This window comes from Mya arenaria, chromosome 12 (genome assembly GCF_026914265.1).
Source record: "Mya arenaria isolate MELC-2E11 chromosome 12, ASM2691426v1".
NCBI classification, from domain to species: Eukaryota; Metazoa; Mollusca; class Bivalvia; order Myida; family Myidae; genus Mya; species Mya arenaria.
Window position 1 is genome coordinate 60,810,316 of NC_069133.1, and position 21,913 is coordinate 60,832,228.

At 33.9% G+C, this 21,913-nt stretch overlaps 1 long non-coding RNA gene across 1 annotated transcript; it reads left to right on the top strand.

Moving 5' to 3' along the window:
- Positions 1 to 1,875: 1,875 nt before the first annotated feature.
- Positions 1,876 to 3,259, top strand: LOC128211041 (uncharacterized). Its single transcript, XR_008257195.1, has 3 exons — positions 1,876 to 1,954; positions 2,599 to 2,726; positions 3,033 to 3,259. It is a non-coding gene; the product is annotated as an uncharacterized LOC128211041 (long non-coding RNA).
- Positions 3,260 to 21,913: the final 18,654 nt, after the last annotated feature.

Consider the following 21,913-nt stretch of genomic DNA (forward strand, 5'->3'; position numbering starts at 1 on the left):
ATATCCCATGTACGTTATTCTTTATTATATTGTAGTAAGACAATAATCAAATATGATAAGATATGGTTGTAAAGGAATAACCAATAGTTTAAATGCAATTCTAATCAGTTATCATTTATATATTAACATTCAACAACTATATTTTAACATTTCGATCGAAAGGTTTATGAATAACTAATTAACCTTTTGCAAATTGTTAGTTTTATTATTGTTATTTTTCTTTCTTTTTTTCATAAAAGAAAACGTCAATGCATATGTCAAAATATGTTACTGTTCTGCAACCCAGATGTTCTAAGATTGTAAAAATATTCATAGTATAAACTAGTAGTCTCGTGTTTTATGTCAGGAAATCAGGAAGTGAGCCATAGTAGTGTCCAGTCAGGGCTATGAACTTTGAAAATACATAACTCAGTCATTGGAAGATGACCTCAAGAGTTATTGACAAATCAATGAACGTAACCCTCCAGATCAGTAACGGTCTTCAGAATCAAGGGGGATGAATATGTGATAAAACTCTTACAATCCCTCCACAGCATACACGTAAAATACAGGAAGCGTTAAAAAACTTAACAAATGCAAGTGATTCCTCGGTTGGGACAGTACAGGAACATTTCACTCTGTTTCATCTTTGAAATTTTGACAGCAAGATGAATTAATATGCTCTTGATTTACAAGATAAGTTTTATTGGCAAAATAAGTGCCTGCGAGACGATGTTTATCTCTTAAAATGATATAGTAAGTCAATAGGGAAAATGTGTTTAAAAGCTAAAGTGGTGTGTGTCAATAAACGCTGAAGCTGGGATTATTTACATGAGGAGCTGTACAAAATATAAATCACATCCACAGGGATCTTCATCCTCGCAAGGATCGTTCCATGGCACTTTTGTTTAAATAGCGCCATACATTATCCGGACTATTCTTTCGAATGATTGAGGGGGAATTTTACTCTAGTTTGTGGAACCGTATCCCGTACGATATCGATATGTCAATTCAGTAGGGTCTTAATGACGAACCGTCTTTTGCTTGTCCGGTAGTACCGCTGGTGGTTTCAACAAAAAGATAGCCATAGCCAAAAGGCTCAAGACCACAGTTATCTGCCCCCCGTTGACCAAGATCCGGATGTGAATACAGAAACAAAGAGTGCTTGTGTTCAAGTATCAATATTTTATTAAAATTGAATGAAAAAGAAGCAAAAAATGTTCTTTTTGCAGAGAACTTGACTGAAGTTGACACTCTATTGCAGAAATTGATAGTTTTCAATGTAAATATTGGAAAAATCATAGCTTGTGGAAGTCTGAAAATTAGTTGTTTGTAGCCGATTGACTCCCTGGCGGAAGGGTTATGTATTTGAACTCAATTTTGACAGTCGGGTCAATGGTTAACATGGTGTTTTCTTGTGATTATATTTTGTGTCTTGAATTGTTCTAGAGATGCCATGTCCTTGTTTTTCAATTGGGGTGTGTATAAAGTCAAAAGCCAGGTTAGTGTCTATATGAAACATATAGTAAAAATAACTGTGGTCTCACGCCTGATATAGAGGAAGCTTTTGGAGGGGTGGCCTATTTTAAATTGTTATAAATTCTTAATTTATACAGCTATCTGGTTGAAATTTGGCCAGTCGACAGTGCTTAGCCATAGAATATTGGTGTTTGAGTATGAAATGTGAAAATCTTATATTACATAATATAAATTAATAATATATAATTTTCTTATATATTTTTGACATTTTTAAAAAAAACTACTTTCACTTTCAATTTAATGTTTGGAAATAGTTCCAAATGATGGTAACTAATGAATGAAAGCCTCACTTTCAATTCCAAAGTATAAATGGAGGGATTTTTTTAACATAGGAAGCAGACCCAGGAGGAACTGTCTGTTGAAGACCCCCCCCCCCCCACCAAGCTGCCCACCAGAGGCCAAGCTGTACTTGGTGTTTGCCAACATGCTGTAATTTGTAAGTACTTCAATATAATATATTAGAAAATGGTATCCAAACTGAAGTACAAAGTGAGACAGTTTGGTCATAAAAGCCCATTGAGACTGTTTGTTCCATTCCTAAATGAATTTCTTTCATGTTGTCAATCATTTCTGGTGTGGCTTTAATAATAATATTATTTTCTAATGAAACTGCTGACTTGTATCAGTCTTTGGTCTGTATTGTGCATCTATTCACACATTTTGTTTGCTCTTTTAAGCAAACATTACAATAATTGCAAATTCTATAAGCAATTAAACAAAACTTACTGCACATAGGATGCAGAATGATGTTTTATTTAGTGTGCATATGATTTTCAGCTTATGGACAAGAAAACATACACTTTAACAATCACAGCAACACAATGAGATCCCAATTTTAAAGAAATAATGCCACCTTTCATTAATTCATTAATTCATTCTATCAATCATTCATATATATTCATTAATTCATTCATTTATTCAATTTATTCATTGAAAAACTTGACATTTCTCAAGGCAAAATAAATAAAAAGTGAGCAGCTTTCATAAAGAATAGAGCCTTTTCCCTTAATGCATTAAAAAACACAACCTTAATACAGTATAAATGTTTTAAAAACCCTAATTTATTGCTTATTTTAATAGCCAGCCTGGTTGCTGTAGCCACAGAGGAATTTTCAAGGACAAGAACCAGTGCTGGTAAAACTGTGGTCTCTGTGGTTTTCCATACCGGCTCTCGGCAAGGATTTTCAAGAAAGGAATACCATCTCCAAGTAAGAAGAAATTCTAAGCATGTCTGGTTTGAATGCTTGCAAAATGTATCTGGGTACTCAATAAGATGAGGTTTACCTTTGAGTTGTTAAAAACTGATTGCAAAATGTCCAAAAGACTATATATTCTATTAAATTTGTCCTGAAAATCTTTGAATTCATGAACTTTTCTGCATATTTATCACATTTATGACTATATTAAAGGTTGTGTATGCCTCAAATGAGTGTTTACAGGCCTTTTTCAAACTTTAACAGTAGTGGCAGATAGTTTTATTTGTGTAAAACATTGCTTTTGTGTCTTGCTTGCAGATCATGATGTGCCAATAAGCTCCAGTTAGCTGCGGCCTTTTCCCCAGGCGGTAGTCCTGCAATCTGAATCCAGGAGATGCAGCTCTGAATCCAATATTTCAGAAGAATGAAGATGTTAGTCAACTCTGTAGTGCTTGTTTGTGTGTAAATGATTCCAATGAGTGAGATTTATAGCAAATCAGGTGTAAATAAGCATCTTATAGACAATAGTGAAGTGCTGTACTCTGAATTTAATGCCAAATCTAGCCTTCAAAACAGATTCTTAAAGTAAATTTTTTTTAAAAATGGGCATAATAATGCTATCTCTGCATTTTCTACATCATGTAGCCACCTCATACATGAAAACACTAGCAGTTGTCATGAATCTTTAAGTTTTGGTGTGTTTTTTGCCATTTCCTTTGTTGCGCCATTTGTCCCGGAAGCCAACAATTTGGCATATAGTGTTGTTTAGACTGTCTATTAACACATTATCACTAAATTTCTTGTGTTAAACTGAACAGTTCTGTTACCTTTGTATATAAGTGGACCAGAAAAGCAAAATTTTGACAAGTTGAGGCATTTCAGTTGGGCTCTATGTCATTTTTTATATAAAACACTAAGCCGATGAAGTGGAAAAACCTTATTTTGCTTAGAAAAAATCTTAAAAGAGTAGGCAGGCCAGTTTTGTGGTGCTGTTCTATAGACACCATTAAAAGCTACAAGGAAAACTTTACTTGGTCAAATTATTCCAATGCATAAGGAAATAATGGCTCTTCAAAGGTTTGCGGCTTAACATTTGAGGGAAATGGCTGTTTCTGCTTTTTATGAAAATACCACAGGTGCTAATACTTGTCTCATTCATTTAGTGTTTGATATATCATTGCCAAACTTTCAGTATGTGTTGCATATAGCCTGAAGCTGAACTATAGGAGTTTTGAAGTCTGTTTCTGAAAAAATGTTGCTTAAATAGGCTCAAGACCACAGTTATCTGCCCCCCGTTGACCAAGATCCGGATGTGAATACAGAAACAAAGAGTGCTTGTGTTCAAGTATCAATATTTTATTAAAATTGAATGAAAAAGAAGCAAAAAATGTTCTTTTTGCAGAGAACTTGACTGAAGTTGACACTCTATTGCAGAAATTGATAGTTTTCAATGTAAATATTGGAAAAATCATAGCTTGTGGAAGTCTGAAAATTAGTTGTTTGTAGCCGATTGACTCCCTGGCGGAAGGGTTATGTATTTGAACTCAATTTTGACAGTCGGGTCAATGGTTAACATGGTGTTTTCTTGTGATTATATTTTGTGTCTTGAATTGTTCTAGAGATGCCATGTCCTTGTTTTTCAATTGGGGTGTGTATAAAGTCAAAAGCCAGGTTAGTGTCTATATGAAACATATAGTAAAAATAACTGTGGTCTCACGCCATAACCATTATAGCTTTTGTAGAATGAATATGCATACATCCCTTTTACCCGGTTATGATAACAGACATGCTGGTATGTATTTAGTCCTTTATTATAATAATTTAATCGTTTCTCTTTCTCATACTCGGTTATTTGTATCAAACTAAGATGTTGTGGGGTTTTTAAGAATAATATAGATGCGAGCATAATGTTTAACATGGTTTTATATCAAAACATGTAAAAAAACATACGCCTCAAGAAACATGATATGACGGCACTGAGAATAAACACTTTAGTCAGAGATGCTTGTGTCAACGTTTACTCTCAAAGGAAAGATACCTCATTATTGGGTGAAAAAAAGCTATGAATATTTCTTTCATGAACGATATCTTATCTACAACATCGAATGAACCCTAAAGGGAATCGGCCTTTCCGAAGGATACAGAACTGAGTACATCATTATATTGTCATGTTGTAATCATCTTTTGAACCTGCTTGTTGTTTTTGCCAACTTCACTGTCAAAAACAGTGCATGATTGGTTTATTGCTAGACTTGCAGTATCTGATTTTCTTCTTGGCATTGTTATTATGCATATTCACTTGCCAGTGTGATAATGGGATACGGGAATTTTTGACGGGTGTTGTGCGAAGTTTGGAACACTAATGACGTTTAACTATGTATGGTGTCAATCTGCATCGTATTATAAAAACAATTGATCGATACTGGTCCATCACGTATGCCTAACATGCCGCATTAATGATAGCAGCAGTGCTGTGTTTATCCGCTGTCTTTTTTGTGCCGCCGCTGATCGGTTGGAATTATCCATTATCCTTGATAGATAACCAAGTGGGGTTACTACGTGATGATGTCGGATATGTGTTATATTCGAGAACGGGTTCGTCTTATTTTTTGCGTATTTATAATGTTCGTCTACTTTCAAATTTATCGCACATTCCTGTAAAATTAAGTGACTGGTTGGTTTGCGTGTCAAGGCGGTACCTAACAATCCATGATGAACATACCTAGTTTTTTATCTATAGTATGTATGCACTGTGCTGCTTGTGGATTTTGTGCTGTTCTTCCATGTGTCTTGTTTGTGAATTTATGTTCTATGTCTTTGGCGTTTACCCAGTGCCAATGAATCGGGTTTATGTTTCAACTGTTTGCTACTGAACCTGTTTCTGTAGCTTTTCGCATAATTACTGACAGTGATTCCCTCACCACTGCTTAACATAAAAAGGCCCTATCAAACAAGACACCCTCTCTCTTTTATTGGTTGCCAAGAATACCCTTTAAAGAATGAATTGAATTTCAGCAAAACAAATAAAGACCATATCAAGGATTAAAATCATTGCGGGTCGATTATTAGAGCAACTAAAATTTCATACATACTATATATATAAAAAACTAGATATGTCTATCAAGAATTGTTAGGTACCGCCTTGGAACGGTCAGTAAAAGGTAAATTTACTGGGGGTTTAAACCTGTTTATGTGCACAAACCTCACTCTTATCCCAACAATCTTTAATAAAGATAAAACGCAAAAGGTAAATCTTATCAAAGTATGCATAAACTTGAGGAAACTAAACAATAAAACAAATAATAATAAACTTATAGGTAAACCCCATTAATTATTTTAAAGGCATTGACACGTTTGCTAAATGGATCTTTTATTAGTCATAATAAGGCGTAGGCAATTTCCCTGGCACCGTAGGTATTTTACTACAGTGAAACGACATCCGAAGGTGGGTAACCATGTTTTATTAACAATATTTATCCTTCTGAAAAAATATAAACAGTATGACAGCAAACATGATGCGTCGAATTATTTCTTGATGGGGCAAAACATCATTCTCAAATGGAATCTCATTAAGCGCATAAATCAAACTTTATAAAAGCAAACCAATTTTATGAGTTCAAGACATGTGTTGAACACACATGGCGGAATTCTCATGTCATTAGAGAGAATCGGATATCGAACGTTGTGAAACAAAACGCTGTACTAGCGAAACGTTAGTATCGCCTACTAATTTCTGTTGGTTTTTAGTTATATTGCAATTGAATAGTTATTTTTCTGATGAAATAGCACGTCCCACCTCCAGCGAACTAACAGTAGACATTTAAAATAACGGCGCAGAATTGCGCATTAAGGCTTGAGTACCATTACACACCGCATTTTGGGGTATATCGGATAAATAACCTGATCATGGCCTCCCGATGACGCTTAGTCCGGAATATCTTTAACAATTCAAGATTCAACATTTAAAATATTTATTAAAATCACTTAAAACAAAGCTTGCTTATCGTTACGTGGAATTGTAAGTTTAAAATCATATTTTTGGATATGTATATCCAAATGATTTCTCTTAACCTTTTGTACTATTTTTAACCCCCAGAATGATAAAAAATGCATTTATCGCAAAATGCAACAAAACCGAAACTATAATCCTAATTTAGTGCGCATCGATAGTTTACTATGTGCGCTATTACCGCTGGTCGCCGCTGTTTATGTGCCGCAAGATATGTCTGCAGCTGCATCAGCGGGTCAACTTCCGGTGCCGGGCTGCCTCCAAAGGAAACAGGAACCCCGTTCATGTCCAGCGTGTCATCGGACCTCAATGGGCGCCAACTAAATAAAGTTCAATAACTGTATTAATGTTTTTGAGATTCTGATACAACAAGAAAGAGCAAAGCATCAATCTTTTCAGCGAATCTCCTAACTGCTTTCGCGAAACCGTTGTTATTTCAATATATTTGTCCCTCTGCGCCTAACAAGAGGTGCACGCAAGGGGTCTTTAAATTAACTACTTCAATGATTACAATCATTGCTTCCTTTCCTCAACAGTGATAAGAACTTCCCTCACCTGTAGCCTGATTTATCTCTAGAAAAATACATGACTCGCAAAAAATGCCAGATTCCCTTTAGTATATAACTTCAGAAGTTTAATTGACTGTTCTATTGCCACAATAATAGTAGGAACATCTATTCTAAAACATCGCATTCGTTCTTTTCATATCTCATCCAGAATGCTTGCTTTGTTTTGCAAGACTCCGCAGAAGCCACTTGACTTTTAATCATATTGTACATTTAAATTCTAAAAAACCCTTATAACCGAACACCGTTGCGGTCTGAAAACTTAATGCCGAATGCGTTTACAATAGACCCGTTTGACTTACCTGAATATGACCATCTATTGTGACAGTAAACCAACGCTTACACACAGAAACCAACACGGTAAACACTTCACAATCACATTTTTCTCTGACCGATGTGAATTGAGTGACTATTTATTGTAGAATTACTACAGCGGTGATACCAGAATAGCCACAAGGAGGGAACTGAAACTAAGCACATCATAAGTGAGTGGACGATTTTGTCCGAACAATATTCCCTTCCAGAATATCGCTAATCAGCGGTTCGAGCCTGACTGATCACTGTCAGTAATTTTGGTGTTTACGACCTTCGAATAGGAACAGCTCTATATGATAACCGTTACCTGGAGGGGTACGTCAGTGTACTCAATGTATGCAACTAAATTACAGCATATTCTCATCTCGTCAAACGAAATTACTACACTGTGAATAATAAGTGTGATCCCAATATAAGAATCGTGTGGCGTCAACGTCACACTAATTATACCAAAAGCTGAAATCATCATATAAAGATAAAAATATGCGTCGTCTAGAATGAGCATCAAGTTTTACTGCACTGTTTCAAATAAGCAAAAGTAACCTAAATGTGGCCTTACTCACGTCGTCTGCATAATGACACTTACTTTTTTCAACAGTGTGTTCCATTTGCTAAATTGTTCTCATTATCATTGTATTGAAAACTCATTTATATCAGCTCGCAGTACTAGGAGGCATGATGTACTCGGTAAATCCCTTTTAAATGGAAGAGATCGATTTCGTTTTTCGATTCGTGATAAATAACAATATGTAGATTATTATCAACGAATTAAATTTAGCTTTATCGTTTCTAAGTTTAATATCAATTTGTTGAGTATTACTTGTGCAACGTGGTGGTAAATGTTTTTAAAGCCATCTAATGTAAATGATATTAAAGCCTTACAATTTAGACTTGAATGTCGATGCTGTTTAGCAATCCTTTTATCAAATGAATAACATGTTTTATCTAATGGTCGCCAACGGTGTAATTTAATGCGTTTTCAAAACTCCATTCTCAACGGAATTCATTGGTAGAACTGCACTTAACACGGAAATCAATTACGCATTAGAGCTCCAGGAAAACTTATTCATGTTTCAATATATTTTAATATCGAATCAAATATAGAGTTCACTTATTAAAATGATTTATAAATGAGGATAACACCATTAACAGGGTACCAACCCTTTATTACACAAGATTTGATAAAACCATACGTTTTGTTTTTTCATTGATTTTGTTAACGCATCGACACATGGTTAAGCTTCGATTCCCGACATCTTACGGATATACTTTTAACAGTAACAGTAAAAAATGGTGCCCTTAATGAACGCGACAAAATCTTTGAGCGATAAAATTTCCCCAAATAAATTGATGTTATGTAAAATTACGGTTAAGTACAACCGATTAAAACTTTGGTAAACGTGATATGAAATATAATATGATATGAGTCTGTGTTAGACAACAGTACGTTTTTCTATTTTCTCATTACGATACTGCATTGATGATTTATGTAAAATGTTTTACAATTGCCATATATCACCTCCAGTTCGTTCTAAAGCATCTCAACGGTATGACATAAATTGACTTAAGTTAAACATGCGAAACGCACCTGTTGCCGGGCCACCTCTGACCTCTACTGGGCGGTAGATGGGGAACCGAACGTGAATTCGTGCCAATCGTTTTAATAGTACCTATACCATCGACGTCATCGTCATCCTCATAAACAGTGCATATGAAATAAAGTAATCTAACATAGAACATGTACAAAAACCTATAACACATAAATCAATACAAAAGATAACAGAATATAATAACGGGATTTAATGAATTACCTGCAGTATTCTAAATAAGTAGCTGCATAAATTGGATAGAAAAGCACCGTTTAAAAATGGCGTTGTACGTGAAGATTTATTGACTTAAAAGTGAAAGTAGTAATAAGTTGATTGGTTAATTTAAAACACTGACGTATTAGTTTTAGGTTAATATATACTATAACTCGATATTTAACAAACTACACTTTACTGTATGTAAAAATTTACCAAACCTGATAATTTACGGGGCGGAGTAATAAATGAGAATTAGGGTATTTTAACAAAATACGAATAAATATATTTGTAACACTTTTATTGAAATATAAAAGTCACACCCTATGACACACCAAATTTTTCTATCGCAAACCGAATATTGTCTGAAGCATAATCCCGTCAATATTAATGGATGCATTCATCCTTTCGGTCAATGAGATTGAATTTTTCTTTTTTGTTTGGAGAACGTCTGTAGTTTCGTTTTATCTTACAAACCAGTCTGCAGACGAAACATACAGTCGAAATTTATTGGCAAGGAAATGTGCAATTGATTAATAAACCTTTAATATTTAAGCCTCTGGAATAATTGAGTTTGATAAGTTGCTATGGTAGATTAATACACGGTTGTTACAAAGATTGTTTTTAACAAACAGCCATACACTCATTTTCATGTAGATATTTCAGTTAAAAGAAATATATATGATCGTGTTTTAAGGACAGCGTTTTGAATCTGAGCGGAGTATAAATGTCATTAGCCGTTATAATGAAATGAAACTGTTTAAATTTTACTCCACTATATTAAAACAAAATGTTGAATGGATTCGTTCACATAAATTACGTTGACAACGACTTTTTTAAATTATTGAAATTGGGCTAGTTCACGTACTTTTAGCTTCGCTGGGACATACTCGTTTGAAAAGATTGGGTTAATCCAAGCTTGAATTAGTCATGTCTCAATAGCGCGTATTGCTCATTCGGACAAAAAAAGCGTGTCCTGACAAAATTTTAAAAGCATTAACAAAAAAGCTTTATATTGAACCTTAAATTACGCTGTATCAGTGAATCAATCTATTCCTTCAGATTTTATACGAAATGTATTCCATGTCTGACAGTAGAAAACTTTACAAGAACTATCAATAACGGCTCACGTTATATAAGGTCAACAAATGGAAAGAGTTAAACAAGGTCGTGCAAATGAAACATAAAACGCAAAAACAAACATTTTTGTTTGATAGGAAAGCTGCATTACCAGTTATACTTTTTGCGATATTGTCACTGGTCACTAGCTTCGGCCTAAGTGACAGGATATTTTCAAGAGTAATGTTCCCTGATTAGGAAAAATCAAGCTTAACTTTGAAGATTTAATCAGGATTCCTGTGCGGGTTTTTAACTTTGCAGCCGGGTTCTTCTTTATATAATTTTAAAGATGTTTGTTAATTATGGATGTAAATTATTTAAATAAACCATAAGCATAGACACACTAAATGTTACGCTGCAGGGTATGTCCCTAAAGTTTCAATTGAAATATCGTTTTAACCATGAAGACTACTGGGGCATACTAAACTGTTTAAAATTCAACTAATATATTATTCAAGGTTTCTAAAAGCAAACGCCAACAAACGCTAATCGAGACAACAAGCATAATAATACTTTAAAAATCGTCATTAGTAAATGTTGTGATGACAGTCTTGGCACGATCAGCGAATACATTATAAAAAATCTCTGTGTGTTTGTTCTTGTGTGTGGACGCAAAGCCGAACACGCTGCTGAAATCACACAAGCACAAAACAAGGTGTCGAAAAAACATATACATATATCAAACAAATTTTTTTTTTGTATTTATGAATATAAGAGTACAGCTTTAGAACGGTCATAGAAAACGTTTCGAAATTGACTGGCCTCAAGTACATGCGAGTTTCAGTGAACTCTTGTTTCAATGACAGTTTCATGACAGTAATCCTATCGTTTAACGATGAAGGTATTTTGATGAGGGTATGGTTTGTTGGTGGTGTTTGTAATTGAGTATGTAGTTATAGTTATTTTTAGTGATTGTATTTGTGTGTGTGATGTTAATACGTTTTTGTCTATATTTAATTGTCGTCAAAGTGGTTCTCGAATTTTCCCAAATCATAAAGAAAAGTGCAAAAAGTGATAAAAAAAACTGCAAACCTATAAGAGATAACGTCAATATTCAGGTAGTTGTCAAAAAGGTCTATTCGAATCAGCAGGCATGTGTTGATAAGAATAAGCTGTGAAAACATTAAAAACACGCATTGAGTAAACAGTACAAAGGAACAAACAAATGGAGAGTAACATCATTTAGAAACCATGAACAATACAACAAAAGGAGATTGTTCTCGGTCTGGTGATCTCTTTTCCCTGTTGGTTTCCTTTTGTCACTATAATCATGTCATCGCTTTGTTTGCTTATAAAAAAAAATATTCACCCGCTTGGGCTTTGTCATTGAAACTACACTCTTAATCAAATAATTAAAACTTGTCTGAACCGTTACATCAGAAATGCCTTTTACGAGCGTTTTTGTTCAATATCCTTCAAGACTTAGTATATTTTATTACACAAAGAAATTTATTTCAATGGTCAGTATGATAGTGATTTAGATATTTTATATCCCGACAAAACTTGTCCGCATTTAAAGGATATATGAACATACCTCCAAGAATCAATGATTATCTCGTTTATATTTTGCGCAGGCGATCGGATGTTTTCTATGGCTTGGGAATTTCATGTAAACGGCCTTTGGAAGAAACGTGTCATGCCTGGAACATTCATTATTTATCAGTGTCACTATACATCGTTTGGAGCGGACAAGTCGGTAAATTGTATTTGGAAACCGGAATATTTATCTCATAAACAAAACTGCTAAAACATCATGGCTAACCTTAATTTGTTGCTAAAATACTTTATCTTTATTAAGTGCAAATATTTGTTTAAGGTTCATCAAATGCCTACAACCAAGAAATTCCTTACTATGGAATGGTTATTTGAAGTCAATGCTTGAGCTGCTGTCAGTGTTGCACATATTACTTCTTACATTTAATTTGCTCATTTAAACCTGGACAACATACCGCTCAGGATCCCATTTTCTTAATGTATTATAATTTTGTGATATAAATAACGGCTATGCCAATGAATATGTCTTAGTGTTCGGCTATGTCTAGGTCGAATAGAATGTTCGTTAACTGTATATCCCGCATAAAACATATCATGCTTTTGTGGTCATGGTGTCGATGTCGCCTACTAATAATAAAAAAAAGTATTTGCCTGTGACGAGAGGCACAAACACTTGCATACCCGTTACCATCACAGCAATTTCCACGTGGCATTTTCCGCCAGATCAAAGGTCATGTCCCCACTAGCAACTGATCGAAGATTTATATTGTACACGTAATTAACTAGAAGACTTCTAGAAATGGCCCAGTCGCCAACCAACTGATTCCAAATTGTTCATTGATAAACATACGAACACAAAATGCAAGGCAATCAAACACGGACGTATTAACACAAAACGCACAGTTGTATTAGAAAATTGAGTAAAAGTAGTGATATATTCTTGTCCTTACAATCAAGCGAGTGTAATAACATTTTTTTAGTATTCAAACACAGTGCATACATACTATATACAAAAAACTAGGTTTGTTTATCAAGGATATTTAGGTTCCGCCTTGGAACGGTCAATAAAATGAATATTTACTGGCTTTTTTAGAGTTTGTTTGCCCAACCTCACTCGTATCCCAACAATCTCGAATATAGTCAAGAAGTAAATTTCAAATCTTATTACCGTATGCATTAACTTGAGGAAACATTAACCCCATTTAAACGCCAAAGACATAGGACACAAAAACAATCACAAACCAGAAACATGGAACAAAACTCCACAAACAGCTCTGTACATACATACTCACTATTCAATAAAACACTAGGGGTGTTTATCAGGGATTGCTAGGTACCGCTCTGTTTAGGTACCGTACTGTTGGAACGGTCAGTAAAATGTAAATTTTAATATTGTAAGTCAATATTACTTTTCTCCGACCTATGTTAATTCAATTGCTATTTATTTCAGAATTAAAACAGAGGAGATACCAGAAAAGCAGCAAGGAGAGAACTTAAACTAAAAGCAGGTTATGAGTGTGTGCACTTTTCGTCCCAACGATACTCCCTGCCAGATTATCGCTTATCACAGCCATGAGTCCGGCCTGACTGACTTCGGTCAGAAATTACGGTATAGGCGACCTTCGAGTAACTCTATATTATTACCGTTATTTGTTGGGGTACGTAAGTGTACTCAATGTATGCAACCAAATCACAGCAGTATCTTATCTCGTCAAACGAAATTACTACACTGTCAATAAAAGTGTGATCCAAAATATTTCTGTTAAATACTTAGGTCGTGATTCGATGGACAGTTTAAGAAGGAATTCGTCAACATAGGTATGGTCTACAATTAACCGTTTTTGCCGCAAATGAAAAAAAAATACAATCAAAACCGTCAATTACTCTAAATTCAATACCGCTATCAGCAGTTGCGTTCAAATATTTGTATGTTTTAAATAACTTTATTTAACAATTTGTTCTAGTATGCAAAAAATATACTAATTTTAAGTCGCTGATTAAGGTGCTGTCAGTGTTGCACTAATTACTGCTTACAAGGTATTGACTCAATTAAACCTGGACAACATACCGCTCAGGATCTCAATTTTTGAATGTATTGAACTTCAGCGCTATGAATAATGATCATGCCAATATATAGGTCTCATTTAATGGCTATTCCTAGGTCGAATCCTTTTACTGTATATCCCGCAGACAATGTCTCGTGCTGACTCAAATGTGCTTGTGTTCATGGTGTCGATGTCGTCTACTAGTAATTAAATATTCTTTGCTTTAGAAGGGGAACACAAACACTTGCATACCCTTAAACTCTACAGTAATTTCCACGTGGCATTTTTCGATCAAAAGTCACGTCTCGACTAGTAACTGATCGAAGATTCATATCGTACATGTACTTAGCTAGAAGAATACTACACCTCGCCCAGTCGCCAACGACATGCTTCCAAATTGTTCATTGATATGCATACGGACACAAAATGCAAGGCAATCAAACACGGAAGTAGCAACACAACTCTCGCACACTCAATTGTTGATACATTTTTGTCCTTACAAACAGCTAACATTGATGACCAATCAAGGTAGTGTTATAACATTTTTTTTAGTATTCAAACACAAAACATAGCACATATTGATACGTCAGCTGTAAATGAATTAACGTTTTTTATTATGATTATTGCCTTGTAAGGGAATCTTATTATTTATCCGATTTTTGTTTGCTTTAAAAAAAACTGGCCATTAAATCAGATCAATACATTTCTTATAGCTACTGGGCTTGTCCTTACATTTATTTGCATTGTATTATGAACACACTTAAGGTTGTTGAAAGCTTTTTTTCACTAGTCGTTATCAGACATCTTTTAGCAATATCCCTGTCATCTAAGCATTTTATTTCAGTTAAAAGACTGCCAAAGGTTAAGGACCATGTTTTATTAAGAATATATTTCCTTCTGAAAGGTTATCCAACTGAACGCGTTAAAAATGCAGTGACATGGTTGCTGAAAGAAATGTTGTATTAGTCTAAACCTCGTACCTTTTGTTATTTACCCCATCGTCTTAGGTCTTTAACTCACGATTTTCAATGGTGAAAAACAAAGTTTTATTGAGTATTTATTTCCTTCTACAAGGTGATCCATTTAAACGTATCACATAAACAGTATGAAAGCGAACAGTATGTTCTAAATGACATATGCATTAACAGACCGACGTCAAAGCGGGCATTCTGCCGTTCCAATCAATACTCATTTAATTTAGTGGCATTGATAGATGGAAAGAGGAGGACATCTTTCCAACGACTAAAAAGGCTTATTAGAATCATTTTGAATGAACAGTAAGATTATGAGAATACCATGATTTCAAATTTCAGGTTTGTCAAAGTGGCATTATATGTTCAATGAAATAAAATTCTGCTAAAAGTAGTATATATCAGGGGTTTATTTTGTATTGAATTTATAAAACGAGTTCATTTTAAAACGATAAAAACGAGGCTCTGGACACAAAATGAACACGAATTTCAGATTCTATTAATAATATAACTCATTTACGGTCGAAATCTAGGTAAAAGTTTCTTAATACACTTCTCTTGTCAAAGTGCGAAGAATCAAAGTTGTGTGTTATAAGTATAAATCAGCCCAGGGAAAAAAATAGCCCGACATAAAATCATTTAATTTACAATAAAAAAGCATAAATCCTGTCTTAATTATCAACCGATTTTCAAAAGTTTCACTTTAAAACAACAACGAAATTTGTTTCTAATGTGTGTCTACATATTTTGCCAGCGCGTATGAATATATTTTTTTATGATGCGGTTACCTAATTTGCATACTTATAACACTAGTTGGAAATTACTGCATGGGGTTATATCATTCCTGCGCCGTACGTTATGTTATACATACGCTTATAAAGGGATGTTTAATGTACGTTTTAGTTACATTATTATGACTATCTAACGTTTCACGTTTTATAAAAACCAGCAAGTTTAATCAGCTTTTGAGTATTTAACCATAAACTTTATACCATCTAAAAGTTTATATCAATAAAACAATAGCAACAACAAGAAAATAGCAACTTGAAGCGTGTTGTCATGTGGGTTTTTATCGGCCGCAAGTCCCTTTGAAAACCCCTTAACTTCCTGTGAAAACCATAAAAAACAGGATAAAATTAAGATTTGTATTCTTCACTTTAACTAGATATGACATCGGTCATTGCAAAATTAGTCAAATAAAATAACGAGAATCTCCGATTGACGTCACGTCATAATAAGTATCGCTGCGCAATGTTAAAATAACGTCATAAAACCAAAAAGGTCGACATTTTTTATGAAAACATGTGGCTTTTAAGTGATTTAACCAGTAATGTATATAATAAAAGGGTTATTAGTACTACTGTATATCCGGAATGTCGTATTCGACTCTCGTGGATTTTATTAGATTTTGATTTCACTCGGCTTGCCCCTCGTGACATCAGAATCTGCAAAAATCCACGAGAGTCGAATACACCCTCCCGGATCAAAACGCAGTACAAATAGCCCTATTTTACCCGCGAACGATTCTTTCAGAAAGGTAAGTCATATTATCTTTTAAGGGTAAACACAACGAACAAACGCTAAAAGTAGTAATGACTTGATTTTTTTTTATTTAATACTGCCCTGCTTTGTTTGTGGACTCAATTAAAAAGAACGTCATTTCGGGTCGTGCCCAGTCGCCTTACGAAATAGAAAAATAAGAATACTGCTGATAAATTGCTGAAGATAAAGAAGGAAAATCTTAGTAGTGAAATGAGGATAATATGAAGAGGTATTTTATGTTTCATTGTGTAATACTAGTTTGTTAAAAAAATGTTTTTAGTAAAGCTGATATATTTCACAAAGTCGTTTAGTTGAAAGCCACAGGCAAATTAGCTTTCTACCTTCAAGGTCGATGATTATAGTCTAAACGATTGTTCTCAAGATTTCAGTTCTTGTTTGTCATATATTTAATGACGCCCTACAACGATTCTAGTTATTCAGCACGTTGTGTTTCGATACGTTTTTAAGAGAGGAAACATTTCGGTATTGAAAAATAAAACGTGTATGTCGAAGTCAAACATTGCAATACTGTACATGGTTTTGCTTTTGATTTCACAAGTCACTGATTCAGTAATAACACACAACAAATAACCCAAAAACAGTCTCTGTTTCACGTCAAACATTTAAACCATTCCGACACATGCCATCTCGTGGTTTTACGCGACCGGTTACCTTTTTTAAGATCCTCCGTGGTATATTTGTCCCTTAATTCTGTTAGTCTAATACAATTTTGCATTTCTAACTGATCATAGCCACCGTGTCAAATCTTTTCAGTGAACATTGCTGTAAGTAATGTTAGTAAGTTGTTCAGTAACGCCATTTTGAGGAACAGAAAAGGAAACAGATAGCAAACATAACAACTATTTAATTTGCCTTCAATAAGATGTATGCAAGGTGATGTTTTTTTATTCAATATTTAGTGCACGGTCTTCATTTAGTGTATATGTTACCTTTTTAGTCTTACTTACTACGGGCAATTTTTATCTATCAAAGTGGTAATTTAAAGCATCGTTGCAGATCACGTCATAATGATATGATCTTAAAATGAGATCATTCAGTCAAATGTATTACAATTCATTGGAGGAAACGAACTCACTCTAACGTGACACGTATTGGTGTCATAAAGATCGATTAACATTGTATGACCCTCACGGGAGTAATAAAAACAGCTTCAATGACAAGGCGTTTCATCATTAACGATCCCGAAGGGAGAATGGGGTATGGGATACTTATGCTTTATTGTAGAGTTCATCACCCTTATACGAAAGTGATGAGGAATGGAAATTGATACCCTATCTGCATATAAATACCTAGTATAACATAAATAAAGGACTTATTGAAATGAGATAATATCATATATTGCCCGGTATTGTTTCACTGCGTACAATGTCCTGTTTACCTTTATACATTAAGAATACTCAACATGACAAAACACTCATACTGTCAGTCATAGAAATGGATTATTTAGAAGATTTTCTAAAGAAATACAATCATGCATTTGTCGCAAACTCCATTTAAGAATTATATTTATTGTTTTATATTATTGGCAAATATCACAGCAATATCAAAACTGTCCTCGTATTGAATTTGATTTTGCTGATTTCATGTTTGATACCACCGTATGGGTTATTCACTATAGTGTTTACCGTATGGGTTATTCACTATAGTGTTTACCGTATGGGTTTTTCACTATAGTGTTTTACCGTATTGGTTATTCACTATAGTGTTTACCGTATGGATTATTCACTATGGTGTTTACCGTATGGGTTATTCACTATAGTGTTTACCGTATGGTTTATTCACTATAGTGTTTACCGTTTGGGTAATTAACTATAGTGTTTACCGTATGGGTTATTCACTATAGTGTTTACCGTATGGTTTATTCACTATAATGTTAACCGTATGGTTTATTCACTATAATGTTAACCGTTTGGGTTATTAACTATAGTGTTTACCGTATGGTTTATTCACTATAGTGTTTACCGTTTGGGTTATTAACTATAGTGTTTACCGTATGGTTTATTAACTATAATGTTTACCGTATGGTTTATTCACTATAGTGTTTACCGTTTGGGTTATTCACTATAGTGTTTACCGTACGGGTTATTCACTATAGTGTTTACCGTATGGTTTATTAACTATATTGTTTACCGTATGGGTTATTCACTATAGTGTTTACCGTATGGGTTATTAACTATATTGTTTACCGTATGGGTTATTCACTATAGTTTTTAAACAATTACGATTCATGAACTGAACAAAAAAGTATTTACTGAACTCTTAGCGGAACTGCACTTAAAACAGATCCATTATTCGTAAAAAAAAATCAGGAAAACCAAATTATTGTTTTAAAGTGACTTTAGCACGGATCCATTTCGTTAAAATAATTTGAGTGATTTATGAATGAAAGAAAACACAATGAACATGTAACCATTACATCACGGGTATGTAAGTAAACCATGAAGGTTAGTATATGTGTTGTAAGGGATTCGGTGAATGCATTTACATATCGTTATTTGACCAAAACATTTCTATATCTTTCCAAACGAAATCTTTAATTTTGAAATGGTGGTGAGAATAATCTTGCAGACATTATAACAAAATAATATTAGTATAGAAAGATTCGTTAGAGGTAAATTGCTGGAATAACCAGGATATGACCTAACCCGAGGAAGAATTAATAATTTCCGCAAATATGTACAGGCCCTTTGTTTATACATGCTTATATAGTATATATATATATACACATAGTACGCTTTATCGCATTAATTCAGCGTTTGGAAGATGCAAGTATGCAATTTTTATTCATCTTAATTACATATTAATTAACTTAAATGTCCAGACCTTGAGTTGTATTCAATATTGGTCTGAATCTGCTCGAAGAACAGTGCAGCTGATCGAATTCCGTGTTATAGATAACAGTGTTATAGATAACAGACCTGTATTGTGAAAACATCAGATATGGCTAATATTAGCTGTAAATAACACACATTTGCGATCTGGTTACCAAATTGAAGTGTTTATTTGCCTTAATATCCCACATGCCCCCGAAATAAAAACTCATTAACTCACGCACATAGATTTAACTATTAAGAAAGTGTCCGTCATCACATTGCAGTGTTATTTAGTTCATATTATGCAGTGATATTTTTTTATCAGCATCGACGGAAAATGTTAAAGGTTTTATGGTGAAAATAAAAATGGTCTGGTAGGTGTTCGGTCAAACAAATGATGAACTGGGGCCTCTAATAGCAAAAATAAGTGCTTCTACAGTACTAATTTTTTAGAAACTTTTAACATATCGTTTCGTTATTACGGGCTCATACCATACATACGCGCGCGAGATTAGGACATTCTCTGACGAAACAGAATACTAATTGGTTCTAAACTTGATCATGGATGACCCACGATAATGCAATAATTATATGGCTAAATGTGCGTTCCGGTGTATTCTATTTTTACTCATCAGAAATAATAGTTATAGTAAGCAACACTTGATTCGTTCCTCATTTAGATAGTATTGTTGCCAAACTATATGCTTTGTTTAAGATTTTGTAAAAAATATCAGGTCATGTTAATTTTAACTGATACCAATAGAACTATGTTTGAATGTTTACAGTATGCGCAAACTAATACTACAATTAAATAGCTTTCAATCCACTCTGAAATGTTCCGGATTTATCATTATATAGTGGGAAAATAAAGAATTATAAATTAAGTATTCTCATTAGCGTTTCTTCGTAACGACAAATATAACACACACTCGCACGGCGTCAGATATACTTGAATCAAGGTCGATGTAAAGTTCAGTCATATAATTACTTCTGAACGGCGATGTTTTAAAAATCTAATACTTCATGCGTATACTGCGTCATATATTGTCTAGATGCATGGTAAGAATCGTCTCATCTGAGAAACATTGTTACCACATTGTTTATATATTTACAACTGTTTCGCGATTAATAATGATTGCATTGAAGCTGCATATTCTTTATGGTGTCTATATGATTTTATATTGCTATTCATATAATAATCATAGATATTGTGGAGAAAGCTTAATAATTTTCGCTTAAGAAGTGTATTACTAGTATTCTGAAGTAATTTGCACATGCTTGCGTTAAATAAAATTGGGCTATTAAATATATATTGCAAATTTTACAACGTTGAAAATGGAATCCTTATGCACCAATGGCAATCCTTTACAACGTATGCCTTTGACATGATAGAAAAATAGACACTTTGTTTGACTGAATTGATTTAATAACGCTTTCAAAATGTGAGACAAGTTAAATTGTTATTTTATGTCAATGATATGGATTATAAGTAGCCACCATGTGTTTCCGGTAAGGATAGAAAAATCCGACCCGAGGGCACGCGTGTAAGCCGATCTTATATATGTTATATTTGTTGAATTCGGCGATGGGTTTATTTTATATACCATGAGTAAATATAGTGTTTGCCTACTTCTTAAAACAAGAATAGACAGTGATTGTGCTATTTAAACGTACAGCTTACGACATTTTGCTAAAAATATCACATCAATGATCAACTAGACGCAACTTCAAAAAGAAAGAGAATTAGTAGCCTCTGAGACCTGTCTTTTGTTTCAATGCAATATATCCTGGGAAAATTGATAGTCAAGTTTAAATGAAAGTCCGTAAATCAACATTTGAGCTGCTCATTTCGATAAAGAATACACTGACAATGAACAGAACAATATATGCTACAAACAATGCAAAGATACTAGAGATAACGTTACTTTTCAGTAAGACATCAAAAAGGTTCATCTGAAATTATTCAAGCAAACAGTTGTTGATACGAATAAACTGTAAAGCATTTAAAAATAAACATCAAAAATCGGTAAAAACGAACAAAAGGATGAAGTGGATTCACGTTCCTTGGAGATCATGAACGACATATTAAAGAGAAAGGGATTGTGCTCGGTCTGGCTGTATCAGTCTTTAAACTCAGTTGGTTTCCGCATATTCCTGTTATTATTTCATGGTGTTGTTTACGTATTAAAGCTTTCATATTCGCCGTCGTACACTGGGCATGCCATTTAAACTATACTCTTAACATAATAATTTACACTTGTCTGTACCATAACATCAGACATGCCTTTGGCAAACTTTTTTATGTCGAATATCCGCAATGATATGACTTGGTATGTTTTGTTACTCAGAAAAAGATAATCCAATGGTCTATATGATAGTGATTTCAAAAATTCATATCCCGACAAAAACCTTTCCGCATTTAAAGGATATATAAACATACTTCCAAGAATCCATGATTATCCAGTTTATATTTTACGCGGACGATCAGATTTGTTCTATGGG